The sequence below is a fragment of the Heterodontus francisci genome, chromosome 5, assembly GCF_036365525.1.
Source record: "Heterodontus francisci isolate sHetFra1 chromosome 5, sHetFra1.hap1, whole genome shotgun sequence".
NCBI classification, from domain to species: domain Eukaryota; kingdom Metazoa; phylum Chordata; class Chondrichthyes; order Heterodontiformes; family Heterodontidae; genus Heterodontus; species Heterodontus francisci.
The window spans coordinates 173,721,888-173,747,504 of record NC_090375.1 but is presented as its reverse complement, the minus strand read 5'-3'; the positions used below and the strand labels follow the sequence as shown (position 1 = coordinate 173,747,504).

Sequence of the window (25,617 nt, the reverse complement as noted above, 5' to 3'; positions counted from 1 at the left end):
CAAGTCTTCAGCCTAAGTGGTTTTTTTGTCTTTTTTTTGGTAACAGAGCTCTAAACAACCATCCCTTTTATTTTTCCAGTTAACCAGTGTGTCTGTATGTGTTAGTGTGAGGGGCTAAGGTAAAAAGGGAACTTTAGTATTTCAATCTGTGTGTTTATGCTTTATTTCATTACTGGTTAAGATTTATTTTATAATAAACTGATAATTTTGATGTTTATTAAAGAAACCTGATTGCTGTGTTTTATTCTGGGATAAAAATAGAGTCTATGACTGACCATATCACTAAGTGGGAAAAAATTTAAATTTATGTCATGACTCATGGAGAAGTAGAACTAGAATAAACAGTGCACTCCTTCCACCTCAGTCGTAACAAATTGCAGTATTAATGTTTTTCAGTGTTACAATGTGTGAGCTGATAAAAAACACATTGACTTCACTGAACCAGATTAAGGGTTAATTTGCTTCACATAGGGCAGCAGCTTGCATGTCAACACAATTTTATAGGTCTGTGTGTGAGAATAATGTTTTGGCATTATCTACATTCTAACTACATATAGTTATACTGCCAACTGTAGGTATGTTAAATTCAGGAATCTTGCATGGCAATTTATTTTGAGGGTAAAATAAGTAATCAAATCAAGATATATTTACAGTAGTGGCACATTAGCATGAAGCACAAAAGGATGGTGTAATTGATTGATGGATTTGTAGATGGATACTCTATGCACACATAAAGTGACAACAGAAACCATTCTGTTCACCTATAAAAAGGAGCTTCCGTGAGGCAGTGATGTGAGTTCGTGGCTCTGTGCCACATACCAATTGTACTCTGGCAACATGCAAAGGGTCACATATCCAATTGTACACTAAACAGGAAGAACACAGACCTCATGGAGTAACTATCTTAAATAGGACTGAAATTCCTCTTTTAATGGAAAATGAAAAAAAATCTCTCTTCGTAGCAACCTCTTAAAGTTATATGAATATATATCTTGGAAATATGTGATTTTATGCTTGGGTTGTTAATTATGAAGAAAAACAGATTTTTCCATTCAGAGAGGAATCTCACTCTCTGTTAATCACCCATAATATTTATCCAGAAACTGTATAGTTTGTTTCTTTAAGTTATATTTAATATAACTAATTGATCTTCTATGGCATTGTTCACTGGTAGTCTAAGGTCTGGTGCACAGATGTGACATTTAGTTAATAACATGGAGCTGTACTTAACCTGATTTTTACCCTTTATGGTTACTGCTAGGTGGGGAAGTGATCTAAATAAGTACATCCTGAGGTAAATTGGAGCTAATTATGGAGAGAACATTCTGTAGATAGTCAGCTAATTGCCAAACCTTAGCTGCTGCCTTTGGAGAAATGTTAGGTTATCAAAGTCAAACTGTCATTCTTCCTCTTTTTAAAAAACATTTTGTCATTCTGAAGTGTGATATCTGAAGTCTTAATCCAGATATAGTACAGCAAGCACTTTGTTGGCCTTATCGTTTGTATACCAATGAGTTTTAATATCAAAAACTCGAGCTTGATGCACAGTGAAAGTTATTTGAGATTTGGTAAACTAAGATGGAACATTTTACCATTCCCTTTTATATATGAAACGACCCAAAGGAAACATCTGGCAAACCTATTCTGCCTCATATTTGAGATTTTTAGTCAGTACATAACTCAAAATGGCTTAGCTTTCACTTCTAAGCTCACGGTCCCATTCTTGGCTTTACACTTAGCCATCCTAATACATTTCTTAAAAAGGCAGTTTGCACCTTTTTTAAAGGAAAAATACCAATAAATCCCCGTGGAGCCATAAAGAACCTGAGCAACAGCTGTCCTGTCTAAATTCCTCTGATGCTTCTTGACCCCCTTATTCATCTGCTGTTTCTTGTTCCTTCTAAATATTTTTGTGGTCAAAACCAAAAGAATACCCTCCAGCTGTCTCCTACCTGCAGTCTTCCAAATAGCAGGAAACCGGTTGGCCTTGCTTCCAAGAGTCCAGATCGAAAGAATAGACTCCAACTTCCAGAATTTTCAATAACCGTGCAATTTATTTCATTAGTCTTTATAAACTAATTGGAGAATGAAAAACTACTACAGCACCTTTGGCTATAATGGTTTATTGATTTGTTGCACATACCGTGGAGGTAGAACTGTTGCCGCAACTCTAAAAATAATGTTTTATATAATAATGAAAGCACTTGAAAATAAAAATTCACCCCAGCTTGTTTCTGATAAAGTAAGCCAAAATACTACCTACACTATTAGCTCTAGTTTTTGTGTCCTCCGCTGATTCCATTGCAATAAATCTTTTTTTAACCAATCTCCACGCCACTAGGTTTTGCCTCATGACATCTGTTGATATAAAGAAAAGGCTGCTTTTAAATCAATGCATGCAAAAAAGTTAAATTTTTTTCTCTACCACAAATTTATGAGCTAAATTAAAAAGAAAACTGTAGGCAGCATTATAGTGCTCAGTGGCCAACAAAGCCCGATTACTGATTCCAGTAAGATACCTCATGATTCCAATCCACTAATTATATTGCATGTGACAGTTTGGATGTTTAAATTGACAACAGAATATAGATTCTACGAATGGTTCCCATTAGGGAAGATGACTGCTGCTATGATATTTCTGCTAGTTGTATTCCTCCAGTGTTTTCAATTTTCTGTCTTCAATTTATTAATAAAATTTCCTGTATTAGGTTCTTCCTAATTTTGCCTACAGGAAGCTGTTAAAACTCTGCGTCCTGTATATTTAGGATATGCACAAAGTCTTCACACAAAAGTGGCTTCTGTGCCTCTGGATTACTAAATTGTACAAGAAGCAGCATGCAAGAAGCATCTGCTATTCTTTTTCAGGTTATTACTGCAGGAAACTTCACAATCTTTCCAGACAACAGAATCAAAGGGAGTAATTTTAACCCTATCCACTTGGCAGGAAATTGACGTGGTCAGGTGGGCTTCCATTTTACCCACTGCCCAACTTTGCTTTCCATCGATAGCAATAGTTTCCGCTAGGCGGGTTAGGTTAAAGTTACCCTTTAAGTATCATCTTACCACATATTCTGTTTGTCGTTTTTGCTAAACATTAAACTAGTGCTGTGGAGAAATTTGCAGATTGACATCATGAACCAGGATTTTAGTCACTCAAGAAGCAGCCATGAACTCCATCATCTCTCACAGATGCTTGTAGCAGAGAGGATGGGTATTGAGTAGTCCTGACATGTGAATGATTTTCTACGCAAGGGTCTTCTCTTTGTTTCCTCTTTCTGTCCTTGCTATTTTACATATAAGCAATCAAAATGAACGACTTACGGAAACATTGCTGATACTAAATAATAGCATGGCAATAAAACTCAGTAACCTGGATATTCCACATTGCCTGACATTCAGGCTGTACTCGGAGACGTAATGCGGCATCCGCTGCATTTTCTTCCGTCATTCAGATGAACTGGTAATAATGAGGTGGCATCATACATCCAATTTCCTATCACTGATAATTCTACTGTGCCCAATCATATTCTTGCTGGTACAAAATGGGTGTTTATAAATTGCTAAGTACTGCCATTCAGTGGGTGTGGATTTAAAGGCATATAAATTGCTGTAGGTGTGTTTTCATGTGCAAAAGATACATTGTGCTTGGAACACACCCAATTATTGGCTGTGTTGAGGCCCCCAAATTCGGTGGAGAAGGATAAAGTTCTATCTATCTACCAGGGTGTGGGAAAATATCCCAGGCCAGCTGCCCGGAACAAGTGGGCAGAGTGCGGAGTGCCAGAAACATTACCCCCAGGACATAACTGCAGTAGCAAAAAAACTTTATTGATCTAACAAGGATAGGTAAGGTAGCTTCCTACCTCATATTTCTCATTATTCACTGCTTAGTGTTACACAGCCTGTTTCCCCAGAACTCAGTACGCTTTCCTCCCCTATCACCAGCACTCTCTTCTCATTACTGCAGCACACTTCCCTCTACTCCCTTCTGCTCTGATTGCAGCACACTGCATCTGCTAATCTGCTCACCAATAATTTCTTCACCACCACACACCTCTGCCATATTTCACATGCTAGAAACACTAATCAAACATAGTGTGTGAGTGAGTGAGCACTGCAGGGAGACCCACAGCCATGGAACCTCTGGTAACAGCTATGCCAGCTTTTATGGAAGCTAAGACTGCCACCATCTAGGCTGTGGGGTTCAGCATCTCCTCTGACCTACAAAAAACAACAAATGCTTGCATTTATATAGCACCTTTAGCATAGTAAAATGTCCCAAGGCATACAAAGCACAATGTACAAAGCCTGAAGGGATGTTAGGGCCGTGAGTTCCAGCATGCCTACACAATGTTCTTATGCAGAGCAGTGGGAGTGCTGAGGCTCAGCCCCTGAGAGTACCATTGGGTCAAATGGAGAGACACCTGCTGTCCTCACAGAGCATGACAGCTCACCTACTCCAACGTCAGCCTCTCAACCAGTGCTCGTCTTGGTGTAAGACTCCCATTGGGCCAGAGTGCCCTGGCCCAAGCAGACTGCAGCCGGGCCATCGACAGACAGAGCTCCGTGAGGTCGCCCACTACAACCATCTCAAGTGCCTTCAGCAGAAGTTCAGCAACCTCCCAAGCTGGAGTCACTGGGTAACCACCTCGTAGCAGTACTAGAATAAGTAAAATAGCACACCAGACAGGCACTTGGGCTGTTCACAAGGGTGAATTATAGGCATGTAGCAGTCATGCACAACTTGGGAAATCACGAATAGAGTGCTTGAAGTATAGCTGTTTGGTATAGCTGTTTGTCTTCATAATCCTAATGATGTAACCATGAAGTTGTGCTGTTTCAGAGTGGTGAGTGTGAGGACAGGGTTAAATGGAAGGAAAGAGTTTCGAGTACTCTGTGCAAGCAAGGACTGTTCTGGAGAATCTCTGCTCAATAATTTGCTGCCTTACGGTTCTGGCAGATCACTGTATTGCTTTATCATGTTCTTCTTCTGCATCATCTGGCTCCTCAACCCATTCACCATCTTCCTGCTCCACTACTTCCTCCTGCGGCTGCTCTAAGATGGCATTTGAATGGCACAATTGTGAGTTTGCAGCACATGATTACACATCTTGACACTTGGTCGGCTGTACTGATGGACCATTGCTGAGCTATCCAGACAGCAGAATCATTTCAGGATGTCAATGGTGTGCTCAATTAGGTCTCTTGGGTTGGTTATTAGCTCAGTGGAGACAGCGGTGTTGACGGGGGGATGAGGGGATGGTGGTGGTTGGGTGGGGAGGGGGGGCGGTGGTGTTTGGCGGGGTGCTGTTTTGAGGTTGGGAAACAAGAAAGTGTAGATTTTACTGTCGATTTCCTGTCCACAGCTAGCCGGATTGACAGGCTGGCTGCTAGTCAGTTAGGAAAGTCGTTAACACAAGGCCACATCTGAGTTGGGCTGACAGCAGGTAGGTCTGGGGTGTGAGACTGTGGGAAGGAGGTGATGGTCAGGGAGTCTAATTGCAGGGCAATGATTTAGATGGTAGTTAGGGGTACATTTGCAGCAGTATCTGATTACAGGGAGAAGATGGTGGTCAGGGTGTCTGATCATGGGGCAGGCAAGCAGACAAATCACGGCCGTAGGAGCGGTTTAGTGGTTAGCTTGTTGGGCCTCAAGGAATCCTCCTGGCTCACAAGCAGTGCTATCAAGTCACTTACCTTATGGATTCAACTCTTCTCCTTTCACCTGCTGGGTTTCTCAAGGCCAGGGTAACCCAAGCAACTGTGGTAAAAATAGAATCACTGTTAAAATGAAGATACACAACTCATTAAAATATTTAAATGACCAACCCGTCTCCTATGAGCAGATTGGTTTCCTGCCCCACGTCCTGCCCTGTTAAAACCTGAAGTAGGCAGGTTCAAGGCGAATTGGGGTCCCGTTAAAGATTTTTTAGCTTTTAGTTTTTAACCTCCTACCCGAACCAAACCCACCTGTTTTTGGGGGTTAAAATTCCTTCCCTTGTAGTTGCATGGCTCCATGAATATGCCTGGGTTCTTGGCAAGCGTCTTGAGCCAGTTGATTAAGAGACAGCTCTTGTCCCTCAACAACCAGCCTCCCTCTTGTAGGGCTGAATGGACGACTTGCGTGGTATGAAAGTGTCATGGCTGCTGCCAGGAAACCGGGTTCAGAGGTGCAAGAATAGCTGCCTTTGGTTACAAATAAGTTAAACTTTTAACTAACGGAAGCCTTTTCTGTTGAGAAATAGAAATGTTTCCTTTAGGTGGAGCTCTTAGGGACACGTGTAGTTTAGATTTAGAGATACAGCACTGAAACAGGCCCTTCGGCCCAACGAGTCTGTGCCGACCATCAACCACCCATTTATACTAATCCTACACTAATCTCATATTCCTACCACATCCCCACCTGTCCCTATAGTTCCCTACCACCTACCTATACTAGTGACAATTTATAATGGCCAATTAACCTATCAACCTGCAAGCCTTTGGCATGTGGGAGAAAACTGGAGCACCCGGAGGAAACCCACGCAGACACAGGGAGAACTTGCAAACTCTACACAGGCAGTACCCAGAATTGAACCCACGTCGCTGGAGCTGTGAGGCTGTGGTGCTAACCACTGCACCACTGTGCGTGTGCAGTCAATACAGGAATGTAGCAATGTGGGTAAATCTCAGTACTCTGTCTTCCTGCTTGGCCTCCATGGGGAAGGTAATGAACTATTGACATCTCCCAAACAGAGCATCAGTGATCTACCAGATCACTGTGCACAACAAATTGACTGATTTACCTGATGTCACCAGAAGCAGTTTGGAAGGAGCCAGAGGCATAAATATTTAGGAGCACAATGGCCTTCCCTCTCACAGGCAGTGTCCTGTGCATGCCCTGGTGTTGGACTTCAATTCTTGCTACAAAAGGTGACATGGAGGTGACCATCTCTGTTGCATACTGATCCTCTGTGAGGTTGAAGTATGATGTTCTGCCCCCGAATACCTGCCCCTGATTTTTTTTTTAAATGTCTGTGAGGAAGAATTTAACCTCTGTCCAGAATTTTCTCAAGATAATGCAACCAACAACTTGATTTGCAAGAAATCATTGTACAAATCTGCATTGCGTCATTCTAGGACAGTGTATTTGTGCGACACCTCACGACATTGACACCACTTCATCCCTTTGTTTGACAGTTCTTATGTTTCCTGGCATTACACTACATGAGCTTCAGACCTCACTTAGGCTGTCATTCATTATATGTAAGCAATTACTTACAAAAATCCAGGCTTGCTGTAAGATGTTCCACCAGGACATCAACTGCTACTCCTTCTTTTAAAGCTCTTGTAGTCAGTCTTTATTTGACAAATTTAAAACCTGGGTGTTCTTTGAATTTTTTCCGTTTTTATATTTAGTCAAAAAACTGGAGAAAGAATTGGATCACAAAAAACCCAAATAAACTCAGAGGAAATCAATAAAAGGTTTTTAATTTGAAAATCAATAAAACTCAGGAAAGTTGACAAAATTATTTTTTGGAAAAAAGGCAAGATCAGGCGAAATGACAATGCATGATTAGTTCATGGAACCTGTTTTATGGTACTCACCATCAAGCTCTCACTTAATCCCAATTTTGTTTAGATTAGAAAGAACATTGAAGCTCCTTAACTGCCACAAAAATAGTAGGGTAATAATATTTTCTGATATTATGTACAGGGAAACATATGCAATCTTTTAGAAATGAAATAGTGACATCACATGCAATATAAAGAATAGCTTCCTTACAGGAATACCTGCACATCTGTCTGGTCACCTTTGGGGTAAAAAAAATCCTAATTGCACTGCTTTTGTTTCTTTTCTTACCAAAAAATCAGGCCAGACTCATGTGGATTGCATCGATAATGTGAGCAGAACAGCACGCAATGGGAGAAACAGGGCAGTAGTGTCCTTGAAATTGTGAGATATAACTTAGAACCCCATTCTTTCTATTTTAAATAGCCCATAATGAAAAACAGAAACAAGATAATCAATGGTAGGCCTGGGGGCAGCCAGTTGACAGATAGAGACATATGTACAGGCTCCTTAAATAATGCTCATGTGTTCTCTGTATTGCAAGGAGCTTCGAAAGATTTTTGGCTATTCAGTAATTCGCATATTTTGTTATGAGTTTCAAGTGTCACAATTATCAATAGCTCTGATAGAGAATGTATCAGAATATGTCTATATCTGAAAATGACGACAAGAAAACAATCTCATTGAAAGGACCAAACAATGTCATAATAACAAACAGTTCCGAGTCCAAGCACAAAATTGAGACTTTTCAAAGTTTTCCAGTATTTTTCTTAAAATAACTAGAAGTTTACAAAGTGTTTTTAATCAAGCTTGAGTCCGTACTTTTGGTAGCTGACCTCAATATTAATGTAGTGAAATAATCACTGAAAATTTATTAAATGATAATCAAAGGTTGTGTAGCCCAATAACTCTAAGTGTAGTAACACTGCACAATTGGAATTTACATAGGATTGCCACTATACCACTATTGGTACTGATTCGCAAATAGGATTATCAAATGCCAGTCAGACTTGTGTGAACTAAAATTTACAATGATTTTTATTAAATTAAATATGGAAATACTGGAACTAGACAACATACTGCACAGGATAATGCAATATTATTCCACATATGGTTGACTAACTAGTGACTATTGTACTTGGGAGGGAGGTAATTGAATCTCTTTGGGATTGGACCGGCACTAAGTAGAAACATTTGGCAATGGGAGATCAGAACAAAGCCAACCCTGAATGGCAGACCTGGTAATCCGATATAAAAACAGAAAATGCTAGAAATACTCAGTTGGTCTGGCAGCAATGGTGGAGAGAGAAACAGAGTTAATGTTTCAGGTCGATTATTCATCAGAACTGGGAAAGTTGGAGATGTAATAGATTTTAAGCAAATGAAAGGCCGGGGAGGGGGGAAGGTGATAAAAACAGCAAAAGAGTAGGTCTGTGATAGAGTGGAAGACAGGAGAGATTAAGTGACAAATGGCAGTTCATGATCCTGCCATTCACACCTCCTCTGGACACATCTTTTCTTTCCTGTCCCATTACCACTCCCTTTAGCCTTACACCATCAACCCTTTTGTCATTGTGTGATACCAGTAACTGCAATCCAAATTCCCTTAGTGCCTGTCTTCCTGGCGACTTTGCCTGTTCTAGCCTGCCTATGCAGTGCTACACCAGTAACTGCAGCATGGCTGGTGAAAGGGTGCTGATTTTTCAATGGAGGAGCCTGCAGAAGACCTTTCAGGATGCTCCCGAGCAGCGCTGAGCTCAGGAGACCTGATGCGGACTGCACCACCGTGGCATGGTGGTAGAAGTCTACGCTGGCTGGCTGAAAGGCAACAGCAAGGGCACTGGCAGAGTGGCAGGGGTGGGAGGATGATTGCTATCTTTCCTAGAGAGGATAGTTGGTTTGTGCACCGTGGAGCCACTGCCACTCCCCTGGGGAGGTGCCTCAGCAATCCGAGTAATCTGTTGGAGGATAGATTGCTAGACAGCTGTGACACCCTGCGAGCCTCTTTGCACACTGTAATCCACAATCATGATAGCAGAAATCTGAGCTTACGTGGCAGCAAGCTGACCGTGTATGACAGCAGGCAGAACTTCCACTGCAGCATTTAGACATTGGGTGGCTGCTTGTGCTGCAATTGAAGCTGCGACATCAGGCACTGCGTCATGGTTGGGTCCGCAAGTGTGTGATGCAGTTGGCTACCACTTCCATACTGGAAAGGATGGGCTCCAAGCTCTGTACAAAGTCCTTTGCCAAGTTGGTGTTGCATACCTCCATGGTTCTTGATATTGATCATAGGTTTTCAGGCTGGCTTCGCAATGCACCAAGCATTTCGTTATGCATAGTCATCAGCCTTCTTCTGTAGGCTGTCTCATCAAAGTGCTCCTCTGAGTCCACTGCCACAGAACTTGTGTGCAACCTCGTCCTCTGGTTTTCTGGCACCTGTGCTATCCTTGTCTTATCCTGGCTGCAGACCACTGGTGTCTGGTTTCTCACGACATGCAGATCCTGTCTCCATGCTATCTTTTAAATTATGCGCAATGTCAGTATCTGAGCTGGTGGCTGCGAGTGTGAAATTGAGTGATGGTGTGTTTTCATCATCACTGTCTTCTTGCAGTTCTTCCACTGCCTGGCCAGGTTGTTGGGTATCTGAAAGGAAAAAGGGATAAGGGTAAGTTTATGGTGTGAGGGGGTGCGGGGGTGGGGGGAGGGGCGGAACCTAAGAGGTGCAGTTGCAACATGAGAATGAGAGGGAGGTGGGATGTGAGAAGGAGGGTTTAGTATGAGGGTACTGTCATCTTTGATGGTCTCAGCCCCTCTGCTGGCTACAGCCTCAGCAATGGGTATCCCAATAATGGCCAGCACCATCTCCTCCATGTGGGTTACGGCATGCAGGTGCAACTGTGCCACTCCAGTTGGCTCCTGCTGCCTCCAGTTGTGCACCTTGTCCTGTAAGAGAGAGGTAACTGTGCTAGTGTGTGGTGCAAAGTGTTTGTGTGATGTGGTTGTTATAGTTGAATAGTTAGCAATGTGTGTAAGCCGTGAATTGTTGATGTGAGGCATGCAACAGTGCTAACTGTGTGAGGGTGTGGTAAAGCATATGAATGTCAGGTGAGAGTCGTGATTGATAGAAACTGTTGCTAGGTGACTGAGGAGGGTGTGGTGAACTGAACAGTGTCTGAGGTGCGGTGGTGCAGCTGGTGCCATTTGAAGATGCATTCACTGACCTTGACCACTCTTGTGAGGTCATTGAATTTCTTGCATCCAGATCCTTGGGGCTTGACCCCTGGCATTGACCTCCATGGCTTTCTGTTCCCACTGCCTTCTGAGTCTGTGTCTATCGGGCCTCCTGCCCTCCTTTGGATACAGGACAATTCTCCTCCTTTTCACCTTCTCAATCGGAGAATCACCGCGGAGTCGTCCGCCACGGATTTTGTTGGAGGCAGGGAAGTACCATGGCAACACTGACGCCCTGCTGCAACGGCATTATCATTTAAATGCTATAAATACTGCTTTAAAAAGCTTTGAATCTCATTCCCAGTGATACAACAATGGGTTCTCAATTTTGTGCGTGACGTGCGGCAATCACGTGCCTCCAGTTTCTTAACTTTCAAAAGCTGGCACCACCGAGGTGAGAGTCCTCTGTGCTTCAAAAGGGAAGGTAGCCTCACCAGAGTTTTTTTAGGTGAAGGGGGCTTTGCCCCCTGCAGTGGCCATTGCCACTATACTGTGTTTGCAAGGGGCCTGCGTGGGGGGAGGGGCCACCCTTGCCCTGACATCTGACATGGTCAGAATGATGCCTGGCAGGCTGTTTACTGAGTGTTAAAGTTATTGCAAACCACAGAGGTGTTCATTTAATAAGCTGCTGCTCAATGCTCTAAGAGACTAAATGCAGGGCTGGCAGCCTTTTAAAGATGGTGCCAGCACCTGCTCTAACATCAGGTGACACCAAGAACGGAGTGTCCACTGCCACCTCTGCCACGTTATTTTGGGGGGATGGCCACCAGATGCGTAATCGTGGCTGTGCAACCGCTGACATCACAGGTGGGACTGCCGCCATTTCGCAGATGCGCCGCCACTCTCAGCAGGGGGTATCATAAAATCCAGCCCATGGTGTGACATAATTCAATGTTTCCCAGGTCTGAGTCATTTTCTGAATGACTGCCAATCCCTGCTGCAGCCACAATGCATGTCCACATTAAACAGTGCCAGCTAGCTTTAAGTGATGCTAAGCACTCACGATACTAGCCTTCAACTGACGTGTCCAGCCCACTAACAGTGCAATTAGTGCTGATAGGCAGCTGAAATTATTGAAATGAGCTGGCAGCATGGTTGGCTTGCTACCTGCATTGCAATTAAGGGGTGCAGGTTAATAATGCATTGCAAGCCCATCGCCTGTAATCGAGTACTATTGAAATTAGCTGCCAATTGTTTCACATATGACACAGCCTCCCCATTCAGTATTGTGAGAGTAAAATCCAGGCTTCCCCCCTCAGATCAATGACTTGGATGAAGGGTCCGAATGTATGGTTACTAAATTTGCTGATGACTCAAGATAGGTAAGAAAGTAAGTTGTGAAGAGGTCATAAGAAGTTTGCAAAGGGATATAGATAGGTTAAGTGAGTGGGAAAAAATTTGGCAAATGGAGTATAACGTGGAAAAATGTGAAGTTATCCACTTTGGCAGAACGAATATTAAAACAGCATATTATTTAAATGGAGAGAGATTGCAGAACTCAGTGGTACAGAGGGATCTGGGTGTCCTGGTACATGAATCACAAAAAGTTGGTATGCAGATAAAGCAAGAGATTAGGAAGGCAAATGGAATGTTGTCATTTATTGCAAAGGGAATGGAATATAAAAGTAGGGATGTGTTGCTACGGTTGTATAGGGTGAGACCACATTTGGAGTACTGTGTACAGTTTTGGTCTCCTTATTTAAGAGAGGATATAAATGCATTAGAGGCAGTTCAGAGAAGATTCATTTGACTGATACATGGGATGGGGGAGGGGTTATTTTATGAAAAAAGTTGGACAAGTTGGGTCTGTATCCATTTAAAAAAATTCATTCATGGGATGTGGGCTTCGCTGGCTAGGCCAGAATTTATTGCCCATCCATAATTGCCCTTGAGAAGGTGTTGGTGGGCTGCCTTCTTGAACTGCTGCAGTCCATGTGGGATAGGTACATCTACAGTGCTGTTAGGAAGGGAGTTCCAGGATTTTGACCCAGCGACAGTGAAGGAATGGTAATAAAGTTCTAAGTCAGGATTAAGTGGGGGGATTAAGTCAGGATCAGGTAATAAAGTTCCAAGTTCCACCAGCCAAGAACGGGGCATATTAATTTTGTCCTATGGACATTGATTTTAAACTGTTACTGGAGTGAAGTAAGGACTTGTTCTAAAAAATCACCAGATACTTGGCTGGAAAAAACATTTTTGCAAACTAATAAACAGTGCTTGGAAGGACAAAGGGGCTATTCTCTGCTCCAATTTAACCCACAATGGACTTTGAGCACCAGGTATTGTGTGTAAGAAGAGACATTCCAGGGTCAGGTAAGACAAGAGAATCCATAAACAGACTTGGTCAGACCAGCTAGTCACATGACTAACCTGCTTGGCAACCTGGGTTTTTCTGAATCATACAAAGAGTTTGAACTGTAAAAGACTGTTTGCTCCTGGAGTGAGAAGACCTCTCCTGTCTGCTCCCATTTCTTTCTCACAAGCCTCTGGACCTCTGAACTTCAAGAGAGAAAAATCTCCTACATCGAACAAAGTTTAAGAAGAATACTGGTGCTAGTGAGTTTAGAAATAGGAGGATAGAGCAGATGAATGCATGGCTGAGGAGATGGTGCAGGAGGGAGGGCTTTAGTTTCCTGGATCACTGGGTCTGTTTCTGGCAAAGGTGGGACCTGTACAAGTTGGACGGGTTGCACCTGAACTGGAATGGGACAAGCATCCTTGCTGGGAGATTTGCCAGTGCTGTTAAACTAATTTGGCAGGGGGATGGGATACAGAGTGGAGGTACAGTAGGGGGTAATATAGAACAGAAAGTGAGTCTGCCCGGAAGGCAGAGCAAATATAGTCCTGGTAAGGCACAAGGGAAAAATGCAAGGTTGGATTGCATCTATTTCAGTGCAAGGAGCCTACTAGTAAGGCAGATGAATTGAGGGCGTTGACTAGCACATGGGATTATGATATTGCTATCACAGAGACATGGTTGAGGCAGGGACAGGACTGGCAGCTCAATATTCCAGGGTACAGAACCTTCAGGCGCAACAGGGGAGGGGATAAAAGAGGAGGTGGCATTGCACTGTTGATCAAGGAGTCAATTACTGCAGTAAGGAGGGATGACATCTTAGAAGGTTCCTCAAATGATGCCATTTGGGTACAACTTAAAAACAAAAAGGGGGCAATCACTTGGCTGAGTGTGTACTACAGGCCTCCAAACAGTCAGCAAGAGATAGAGGAGCAGATATGTAGGCAAATCTCTGAGAGGTGTAAAAATAATAGGGTAATAATAGTAGGGGATTTCAACTTCCCAATATTAACTGGGGTAGTCTTAGTGCAAAAGGCTTAAAAGGGGCGGAATTCTTAAAATGCATACAGGAGAGCTTTTTGAGCCAGTATGTAGAAAGTCCTACAAGAGAAGGGGCGGTACTGGACCTAATCCTAGGGAATGAAGCTGGTCAAGGGGTAGAAGTGTCAGTGGGGGAGCATTTCGGGGATAGTGACCATAACTCTAAGATTCAAGGTAGTTATGGAAAAGGACAAAGATGGACCAGAAATAAAGGTACTGAATTGGGGGAAGGCCGATTTCAATATGATAAAACAGAATCTGGCCAAAGTGGACTGGGAGCAGCGACTTGTAGAAAAGTCTACATCACACCAGTGGGAGTCATTCAAAGAGGAAATTGTTCAGAGCCAACATGTACCCGTTAAGGTGAAGAGTCGAACTAACAGGCCCAGGGTACCCTGGATGTCAAGGAATATAGAGGATTGGATCAGGAAAAAAAGGAGGCTTATGGCAGATCCCAAGTGCAGAAAACAGTGGAGGTACTAGAGGTGAAAGTGTAGGGTGGCACTTAAAAAAAGTAATTAGGAGAGCGAAGAGGGGACATGAAAAAACACTGGCAGGCAAGCTAAAGAAAATCCCAAGGCGTTTTATAAGTATGTTAAAGGTAAGAGGATGACTAGGGAAAGAGTACGGCCCATTAGGGACCAGCGTGGCAATCTTTGTGAGGAGCCGGAGGACATAGGTGAGGTTTTAAATGATTACTTTTCATCGGTGTTCACTATGGAGAAGGATGATGTAGGTGTAGAGATCAGGGAAGGGGATTGTGATATACTTGAACATATTAGCATTGAAAGGGAGGAAATATTAGCTGTTTTAACGGGCTTAAAAGTGGATAAATCCTCAGGCCCAGATGAGATGTCTCCCAGGCTGTTCTGTGAGGCAAGGGAGGCGATAGCAGGGGCTTTGACACAAATTTTCAAATCCTCTCTGGCCACAGGAGAGGTACCAGAGGACTGGAGGACAGCGAACGTGGTATCATTATTCAAGAAGGGTAGTAGGGATAAACCAGGTAATTACAGGCCGGTGAGTCTAACATCAGTGGTTGGGAAAATATTGGTAAAAAATTCTGAGGGACAGGATTAATCTCCACTTGGAGAGGCAGGGATTAATCAGGGATAGTCAGCATGGCTTTGTCAGGGGGAGATCTTGTCTAACTAACTCGATTGACTTTTTCGAGGAGGTGTTTAGATGTGTTGATGAGGGTAAAGCAGTAGATGTAGTATACCTGGATTTCAGTAAAGCTTTTGATAAGGTCCCGCATGGGATCCAGGGCAATTTGGCAAATTGGATCCAAAATTGGTTTAGCGGCAGGAGGCAGAGGGTAATGGTCAAGGGCTGTTTATGGAATTGGAAGCCTGTCACCAGTGGTGTACCACAGGGATTGGTGCTGGGACCCTTGCTGTTAGTAGTGTACATTAATGATTTAGATGTGAATACAGGAGATATGATAAGTAAGTTCGCAGATGACACGAAAATTGGTGGTGTTGTAAATAATGAGGTGGAAAGCCTTAGATTACAGGGAGATATAGATGGGCTGGTAAGATGGGCGGAGCAGTGACAAATGGAATTTGATCCTGAAAAGTGTGAGGTAATCCATTTTGGGAGGACTAACAAGGCAAGGGAATATACAATGGATGGTAGGACCCTAGGAAGTACAGAAGGTCAGAAGGACCTTGGTGTACTTGTCCATAGATCACTAAAGGCAGCAGCACAGGTAGATAACGTGGTTAGGAAGGCATATGGGATTGGCCTTTATTAGCCAAGGCATAGAATATAAGAGCAGGGAGGTTATGATGGAGCTGTATAAAACGCTAGTTCGGCCACAGCTGGAGTACTGTGTACAGTTCTGGTCACCACACTATAAGAATGATGTGATTGCACTGGAGAGGGTGCAGAGGAGATTCACCAGGATGTTGCCTGGGCTGGAGCATTTCAGCTATGAAGAGAGACTGAAAAGGCTAGGGTTGTTTTCCTTAGAGCAGAGAAGGCTGAGGAGGGACATAATTGTGGTGTACAAGATTATGAGGGGAATTGATAGGTTGGAAAGGAAGAAAATGTTTCCCTTAGCAGAGGGGTCAATAACCAGGGGGCATAGATTTAAGCTAAGGGGCAGGAGGTTTAGGGGGGATTTGAGGAAACATTTTTTCACCCAGAGGATGTTTGGAATCTGGAACACACTGCCTGAAGAGGTGGTGGAGGCAGAAACCCTCACAACATTTAAGTAGTATTTAGATGAGCACTTGAAACACCATAGCATACAAGGCTACGGGCCAAGTGCAAGAACATGGGATTAGAATAGTTGGGTGCTGGATGGCCAGCACAGACACGATGGGCTGAAGGGCCTGTTTCTGTGCTGTATAACTCTATGACTATGACTATGACTGGGCCCCAACGAAAAGCAAGACCTACCTACAATCAAGGACTTTACAGCAAGCTCGAAGAACAGTTGTCAAAACCATCTTCAGATATTGCCTCAAACCTTCCCACTTTATTGCTTCTGCTCTTTTCTGTCTCTATCTGCATGTGTGTATCGCGTATACTTGCTAGCGTGAGTGAGTTGTGTATCCATAGGCATTAACCAAATTAGAGTTTAAGTTTAATAAAGTTAAACCTAAGAAAACCTGTTTGGCTAGTTTATTTGCCTTATAATTGGATGTTAGTGAATAAGGATTCACAAAGGAGGAGATAAAGAAAAAAACAGTGTGTTTAAAATTAAACCCTTTTATGATAATACAAGGTGAAGGCTGAGAGGGAACACTAGACACCTTTCTCACCTGGTCGTAACAGGATGGTGTGTGGCTTGGAGGGGAACTTGGTGGTGCTGTTCCCATTCATCTGCTGCCCTTGTCCTTCTCGGTGATAGAGGTCGTGGGTGTGGAAGGTACTGTCTATGAAACCTTGGTGCATTGCTGCAGTGCATCTTGTCGATGGTACACACTGCTGCCACTGTGGTGGAGGGAGTGACTGGCACCCCATCCAAAAACAATCAAGTGGGCTGCTTTGACCTGGATTGTGTCGAGCTTCTTGAGTGCTGTCCAGGCAAATGGAAAATATTCCATCACACTTCTGACTTGGAGTTTAGAAGAATGAGAGGTGACCTTATTGAAACATGTGAGATCATGAGGGGACTTGACAGGGTGGATGCTGAGAGGATGTTTCCCCTTGTGGGAGAGACTAGAATTAGGGGACACAGTGTAAAAATAAGGGGTGACCTATTTAAGATGGAGGTGAGGAGAAATTTTTTTCTCTCAGGTTTGTGAGTCTTTGGAACTCTCTTCTTCAGAGAATGGTGGAGGCAGGGTCATTGAATATTTTTAAGGCAGACGTAGATAAATTCTTGACTAACAAGGGAGTCAAAGGGTATCGGGTAGGCGGGAAAGTGGAATTGAGGCCACATTCAGATCAGCCATGATCTTATTACATGGCGGAGCTGGCTCGAAGGGGCCGAATGGCCTACCCTGCTCCTAATTCATATGTTCATATGCAAATGAATGAGAGAGCTTGTAAATTATTTACCACAGCTTATTTATTCAGCAAGTTGATTTTTTAAAATGCAAAAATCAGCTTTTTGGATTTAAATAAAAAGGTCAACTTTTAACTTTACAGAGCAAGCATGAACATACTTGGGGCGGCACAGTGGCGCAGTGGTTAGCACCGCAGCCTCACAGCTCCAGGGACCCGGGTTCGATTCCGGGTACTGCCTGTGTGGAGTTTGCAAGTTCTCCCTGTGTCTGCGTGGGTTTTCTCCGGGTGCTCCGGTTTCCTCCCACAAGCCAAAAGACTTGCAGGTTGGTAGGTAAATTGGCCATTATAAATTGTCACTAGTATAGGTAGGTGGTAGGGAAATATAGGGACAGGTGGGGATGTTTGGTAGGAATATGGGATTAGTGTAGGATTAGTATAAATGGGTGGTTGATGTTCGGCACAGACTCGGTGGGCCGAAGGGCCTGTTTCAGTGCTGTATCTCTAATCTAATCTAATACATCAGTACTGGGAGAAGTATGGTGCCATGAGAATATTACAGAATATTTTTGATATACTGGAGCAACAATATCAGTTGCAATATATACATTCTATGCATTTGAAAAGATAAGATATGCAGATACTGCAGGTCCTGAGATGAAAGTAATTTCAATGAAACACACAACATTTCCAACACTTAAAAAAAAAAGGAAAGGAATGGGTAAAATTTGGGTTGCTAACTGCTGTGATGACCGTTGCATGCCTCAGGTCAAATAGATTCTGCCAAATGGTAAATCTTTGATCCATTAAATGCTTAAATTTCAAAATGGTGTCATCTAATTAAATACATCTGTGACACTGTGAATAATAGGAAGAGTGCATGGAAATAATTAGTGCTTCCTGTGTCCTGATGCTTTATGTGCCATCTGACTCTTTTCCTGCTGACTTTATGAAGTGGCTGTCCCTGCTTTTCAGCCAGATGTTAGTCTGTGAAAGAGCTTACCAGAGTAAGACTATACAGAAGTGTCTGTACAGTTGTCTCATCCTTAACCGATGCTGACCAACGCAGTGTTTTGCAGCGGTAAGTTGATATTGGAAACAAAGATAAAATGCTATTGTTTGTAATTCCACTTATCACAACTTTAGTTCAGTGTACTTTATCAGGCTCGTAGCGACAATGAATTGTATCAAGCATAATTTCCTATGCAAACTAAGTGCTAGTGCAGTTTCAACTCCCTCTTCAGCACTTTCGACCAGTGGTGATAATTTGAAACATAACTAGGAAAGATTACTCATTCTTGTTAACAGTTCAAATTCACCATAGACTAAAGATTGCTCGAGTGCAAGACCTCAGGATGTTTGTGTTAAAACTTTGGGGGAAAAAAATCTTTCCACAGTCCCAAAGAGAGCCGTAGGAAAGATTTTAGTTGGCTTTTCTTTTTGCTGTATGAGACTGGGTAACAGCACTTTATTACCAATGAGTCTCGGCTAGCATTGCTTTTGGCAGCTAATTCTGCTTTCAACTTGCTTTAAAACATAAACAAACAAAATGATTTGGAGCAAACTGCATTCACAAAAGTGGCTTATTGTATAGTTTTTTTTGTCCACAATTGTACATCATTGTTTTCAGGCAGTTACAGGAAGGACGCAGTATTCCTGCTTTGTTGGCCTGACTTGCAGCTGTAGCGATGGAATGTATTGCTAAATTCAAGCTGTGGGTGAGGAGAAACAGAAGCTCTTCAGGAACTAAAAAGACCAGAAAATTGACCTATGTAAGCTGTTTAGCTATTCGTTTTGAGTGAAATTTAAAGTGCCCATTTTACTTGGCTAGCAATATGTTTTGGGTGGATTTTACATTGCTCGTTAAGAAATAAAGATAAACTGAAGTAAGTTTTTAAATGAAGTTTATGTGTGATACTGCAGTAGCGTTTGTTTAAATGAATGAACAGTTTGTAAAACTAATTGTTTAGCCAGGCTGTTCTATGAAGTACGTGATCTGTCACCACTTAATAACAATCATACATATATTTGAGTACACAGATGTGACTTTATTAAAGCAGTGGTACGTGTGTACAAGACAGTATCAGTTATAGAACTGTATTTGACATTAACCATTTTGTAACAGCACAGCAGAGCTTCATTTACATTGGATCTTTACTCTCTCTATGTGCTCAGCTTGGCTTAGTTGGTAGGACTGTCACCATGGAATCAGGAAGTTCTGAGTCGAAGCCTTGAATATATAATCTGTGCTTATAGACGAGTACAGTACTGTGAGAATGTTGCACTGCTAGTGCCCAGGTATGTTGGTTCATCTGGATTTTAAAAATCCCATGGCACCATTTGAAGAAGAGCAAGGAGTTCTCCCAATGTCCTGATCAACATTCTAGCTTCAAATAAACAGTTTTGAGTGAAAAATAGATTAACTGGTTACTCAACTTGTTGCTGCTTTAGGGTCAGTGGGCAATTATCTTGGTTAGTGTGCTGTTGACCTGAAAAGGAGCAGCAGGTTAGTGGTTTGATGTGAGCTGTATACACAATTTCTTTCTCCTTCTCTGATAAAATTTCTGTGTTTCTCTGTGGTAATAGGATTACATAGTTCTAATGTAGAGCCATCACAGGCATAGTAGGTACAATGGGCTTGTGTGCTAGAGTTTCTATAATAAAATGGTTGGTGCATTTTCCTATGTAACACAATCAATGCACTTTGAATTAACTTATTGTTTATAAAGAATTTTGAGACATTCTGAGAGATGTTTTATGTTGCTAAACAATTGTGAATCTTTCTCCCGATTGCGTTTTGAGTTTGTGGTTGAAATTTATTTTTTATATTGTCATGCGAGGCCCCCACCTACCAAGAATGAGGCACATTAATTTTGTCATGAACATTGATTTTAAACTGTTACTGGAGAGAAGAAAGGACTTGTTGAACAGATCAGCCGTGGCTGGAAAAAACATTTTCATATTGACAGTGTTTGGAAGGACAAAGCAGCCATTCCCTGACACATTCAACCCACAATGGACTTTTGATCACCAGACGTTGAAGATGGGGGAGCTCGCATTCCAGGTTGACTGCTAAGATTGCCGAATACACAAACAGACATGGTCAAACCAGCTAGTCACATGACTAACCTGCTGGACAACCTGAGTTTCATGAATTTGTGCAAACAGTTTGGGCAGAAAGTCTGTTTGCTCCTGGACTGAGAAGATCTCTCTCCTGTCTGCTCCCATCTCTTTCTCACAAGCCTCTGAATCCACATGAACCCAAAAAGAGAAAAGTCTCCAAACGGCGAACAAGGTTTAAGAAGAATACTGGGCCCCAATGAAAAGCAAGATCTACCTACAATAAAGGACTCTACAGTGAGCTCGAAAAACCATAACAGCAACTCTTCAGACATTACCTCAAACCTTTCCACTTTATTTTTCTTCTGCTCTTTTCTATCTCTATTTGCACGTGTGTATCGCATATGCATGGGGCGCAGCATGTATCCATAGGTGTTAACCGAATTAGAGTTTAAGTTTAATAAATTTCAACTTCAGTAAGACCAGGTGAAGGCTGAAAGGAAACCTTGGACCTCTTTCTCACCTGGTTGTAACAATATGAGAGATCTGCAGTTGTGAGACTTCAAACTATCTTCCCAGTTCACTGACTTTCTAGAACTGGGAATCATTTCTTTCACTTTCAGTGTTTTTTTTGTGACATAAAAGGCACCTCTCAAAGTGAGCTGCTGAGAGAACAGTAGATTCTTACAGTAGTGCTATTATTGTGCTTTTTTGTATACAAATCACAGCTATCAACAGTGGAAATTGGGAATAAGATTTCTGATCCAAAAGATCTGGACTACTTAAAACATATGGAGGTGTCTTTAAAACATCATTGTAATCAATATATATAGTACATGCAATGCGATTGCCTGTTCATTTATGAAGACCTCATCTACTTGTGACTGAGCGTATATTGACTGATCGTTAATTAGTAAAGTGAAGCCCATTTAATTATCCAAAATTGTTTGCTGAAATGTGTAAAATCTTACAGCATAAATTACTTCCTCAGCCTAACCCAACAACATTAAAATAGGTACCATTTTAAAACCACAAATGAGCCATTTCACTCTAAATGAGAGAAACTTCCTGAGTCTGGTTATTTTGCATGCATCTGGTGTCTGCAGGGCATAAGTAAAATGACACAGGTTAGATTGGCAGTGTGAAAGCTCTGACATGCCAATGACATTCTTGTATGTATTACCGAATACCAAGTGAGCAGATGTACCACAGACTAAACAATAGGTAAACCCATGGAAAACTATGAAAGACATAACATGGTTTAGTACAGTAGAGATACAATCATGCCCCATGGATGCTTAGGCTTACTGCATTCACATAGGCCACATAGGAAGGCTGGAAGGGGATTCCACATGTAGACTATTCCATACATTACACATGTAACTATTTCATACATGTCAACTAACTTAAGCTTGACAATTTTTCAACTGATGAATCAGCTTGTTAGTGTTTCACAAGAAAAATTACTAAAACTGTGGTTTGCAGTATCAACCAATCAAATCAGCCAGAAAAATCAGACTGTAGCCTGTCAGAACGAATCATGTCAGTTGAAGGGTGGCAGTGAACCTGTTAGAACCAGTCAATTAAATGTGAATTTCTCCAATTGTTGGCTGTACACAAAGTTAAGACACAAAAGTTTTAAGATGAGCTGATGGTTTCAGAGAGTTGAAGCTGTATGTGTATTTGTGCGGTGTTTGCCCCTAAATAAGTTATATGTAGAAACTAAGCTATTAAAATGCAGCTTTTAAAATTGTTATTCTGCAAATGCTTTTTTGGGGCACTCTTAGCTGTTGATTAATACAAAGATTCGTTTTTTTCACTGCTTGCAGCCGCTTTTTAGAAACATAGCAGAAAATTCCCTGATACAATGCAATAATACATTTCATTTGAACATTCCTGTTATGGCACTTGCAAGGCAAAGTTTTGGAAATAAAATAGAGATCAATTTAACTTAAATTAAACTCAGTCTATTTTTTGTAATTAAGATTTTGCGGTGTAGTAATGTCGCTGGACATTAATAATCCAGATGCCCAGGCTAATACCCTGGGGACATGGGTTCAAATCCCTCCACGACAGCTGGTGGAATTTAACCTCAATGAATTAATAAATTCAATTAATTAATTAATTAAAAACTGGAATTGAAAACTGGTCTCAGTAATGGTGCCATGAAACTATCATCGATTGTCGTAAAATCCCATCCAGTTCACTTATGTCCTTTAGGGAAGGAATTCTGCTGTCCTTACCTGGTCTGGTCTACACATGACTCCAGACCCACAGCAATGTGGTTGACTGTTAACTGCCCTCTGAAATAGCTCAGAAAGCTACTCAGTTCAAGGGCCATTAAGGATAGGCAACAAATGTTGGCCTGCCAGCATGCTCACATCCCATGAAAGAATAAAAGAAAAAGTTTACTATTATGATGCATAATGCAGACTATTTGTCCTTTTGTTGGTTGTGGTACTTATTTACTTTCTATAACTTTGGAAAGCAATTCTGTTTGTGTGCTTGTGGTGGAGGTGCCTTTGTTACTGTGGCATAACCGGGGGAAAGCCCACACTCTGCAGCTTAGAATGATCAACATCCACAGGGAAATATGAGGAGTGATAAAAATAAGGGTGCATTCAGACTACAACTGTAGTGTTAGTGCGAAGCAGTTCCAATTTGCATTGGTGCTGCAGTTATAGTGTAAATGTAGTCTGAATCGGAGTTGGGGCTCACCAGTGTCTGAAGGGAAGCAGAGTCAGATTCACTGGAGGAGGTAATCTCACTCTGTTTTGCTTCAAAGTGAATCAGGCCTTATCACCCAATTTACACTTTGCAAATTTAGTGTCAGTGTAAGTCTAAAGCCACTGCTTAACTATATAACAGTGATTTCCATGGGAGTTCTCCCGATCGTCCACCATAACCATGGCAGAAACACAGGAAAAATGTCCTTTTACACTTTTTTGGGGGTTTCCACTGAAGTTACAGTGGGAGATCAAGGGCCACCTGTGGATCTTCTACCCCATAGTGTCAATGCACCATAGAAGTATAATAACTTACAAACCCAAGACTGTGAGAAGTTTATCAGATAGAATTCAGAGTACAAAATAGAGATTCTCCAGCCTGTTCCTGCAAATCATGTTATGTAGATTTTAGTTTCATTTAAATGAAATGCAGTGTGCAATGACTTTTATTTCCAGTATAAGAAAATTCACCTTTCTGACAGGATAAGAATAGTTACATTGGACAGCAAATTGCTGTTGTCATAATAAGTTAATGTGTTTACATAACATTTGTATGACATTTCTCTGTCTACTAATTTAATTGATTTATTTTGTATGGGTTAAGACCTCTGTTAAAATAGCAGATAGATTATTATCACCAACAACAATTTATAGCCTCACATTTTAAGAATTTAAAAATGGGAAATGTTTGAAGTGTATAGCAGGTTGATTGATAGCTGAATGTGAATGGGGTCTGATGTTTCATCAAAACTCAGTTCCAAGGTTTTGTTCCAATAATAACTCCCCTCTTATTCTTCCTGAAATTAGAAAAATGTTCTGTTTAAAATTACAAACACCTAAGTCAAGTAATCTCTTACGTGACTCTAAGTGGATTCGGGGGTTGGAACAAGAACACGTGTAAAAGTGAACCAATTTTGGCTTGCAAATGTTGAAAGTACTGTTGATTGGATTACAGTGGGTGCTTGTTGTAAAAGGTTTCGCTTCATAAATTACCATGATCTATCCAGGGTTAGATACCCAAATGAAGGGAACTGGACCCTGAAAATATGTATTGAAGTCCCTACAATTACATTTATTTTCATATTTAAGATATCCTTGACAGGAGGTTTTAATGGCAATTACAATAGACTCCAAAATGCCAGCAAGTCTATCACGTAAAGTAACAAATCCAAATTTCCTAGAGTTAGAAGTACAGTAGAGAATAAATCTCATGCCTTTAGTCAGTTACAACTCGATCATTAATTTCTAAATTCATCACTGCTACCAAATAAACTAAAGGTGTTTCACTTGCAATAAAATTGGTCTCTTGTGTTAACCTGCAGCTTAAGTTATACAAATCCATCTCTTGCCACACTTTCAGTCGAATTCCTTAGCCCAGAATTTGCTGGAGCATGGCATCTCACAGTGTGCCCTGTTAGTTGCACTTGCTTCTGCACCTTACATCTCAAACTTTTTGCCCACAAAGTTGCTGGTAGTATGAGCTGATAACAGTGAAGTGAAGGCAGCTGGGTGTCCGGGACCTTGGTGAACAATGGGACAAACAGCATATCTCCTTAACCAATGAGATTTAAGGATTGAGAAATAAACAGGGAAAGGAGTGTGAATTAGAGTGGGTGACCTCAATGTCAAATCAGGGACAGAAAGAGTAATAAAGGGCAGGATTTTTAGGTTATAAAGGGGGTGGGAATGGAGGCAGGTGGGTGCAAAAAATAGCACTGTAGGCAGCTGTGCTGGTTTCATGTTGCTGTTCCTGCTGCCGGCGATTTTCCTCAGGACGGGGGGAGGCGGGCCCTGGGAACCCGCCCAATTCGGGAATGAGGCCAATTAATCCAGTTAATGAGCTCATTGTCAGCTCGTTAAGGACCAGTTTGGGATTTTACTGGGGATGCATGGGTTGCACCCTGGACCAGGGACAGTCCAGGTGCATGGAGATGGCAACACAGCAGAGAGTCAGTCATGGCTGCACCATGATATCAGGTGGGCCCATAAAAGACAGCACTCAGCCATCGGTGCCATTGGGTGAGCACGGTTGTGGGAAGAGTGGTCTGTATGCATTCGGGCAGTGCAGGGGGTCAGCATCCTCCTGGTATTATGGGGGGGAGGGAGGGGTCGCAGTTTAGGCTTCCACACATTATTGGGAGTCCAGCTGAGAACAAGGAAGGCAGCAGCTGATAATGGGAGCAGGGTTCTCAGATATTGGATCTACTGGCAATGAGGATCAACATCCTTAGCAGCAGAGGCAGAGCTCC

The 25,617-nt window shown here is 42.1% G+C and overlaps 1 protein-coding gene across 2 annotated transcripts in view; it reads left to right on the top strand.

Moving 5' to 3' along the window:
• Window positions 1-19,303: 19,303 nt before the first annotated feature.
• Window positions 19,304-25,617, top strand: part of LOC137369646 (coiled-coil domain-containing protein 102A-like) — a 698,074-nt gene continuing 691,760 nt past the window's right edge. For both annotated transcript variants that reach the window (XM_068030982.1, XM_068030981.1), the window contains exon 1: window positions 19,304-19,354. The gene's annotated coding sequence lies outside the window, so the exon portion shown is untranslated. The remainder of the gene's footprint in view (window positions 19,355-25,617) is intronic.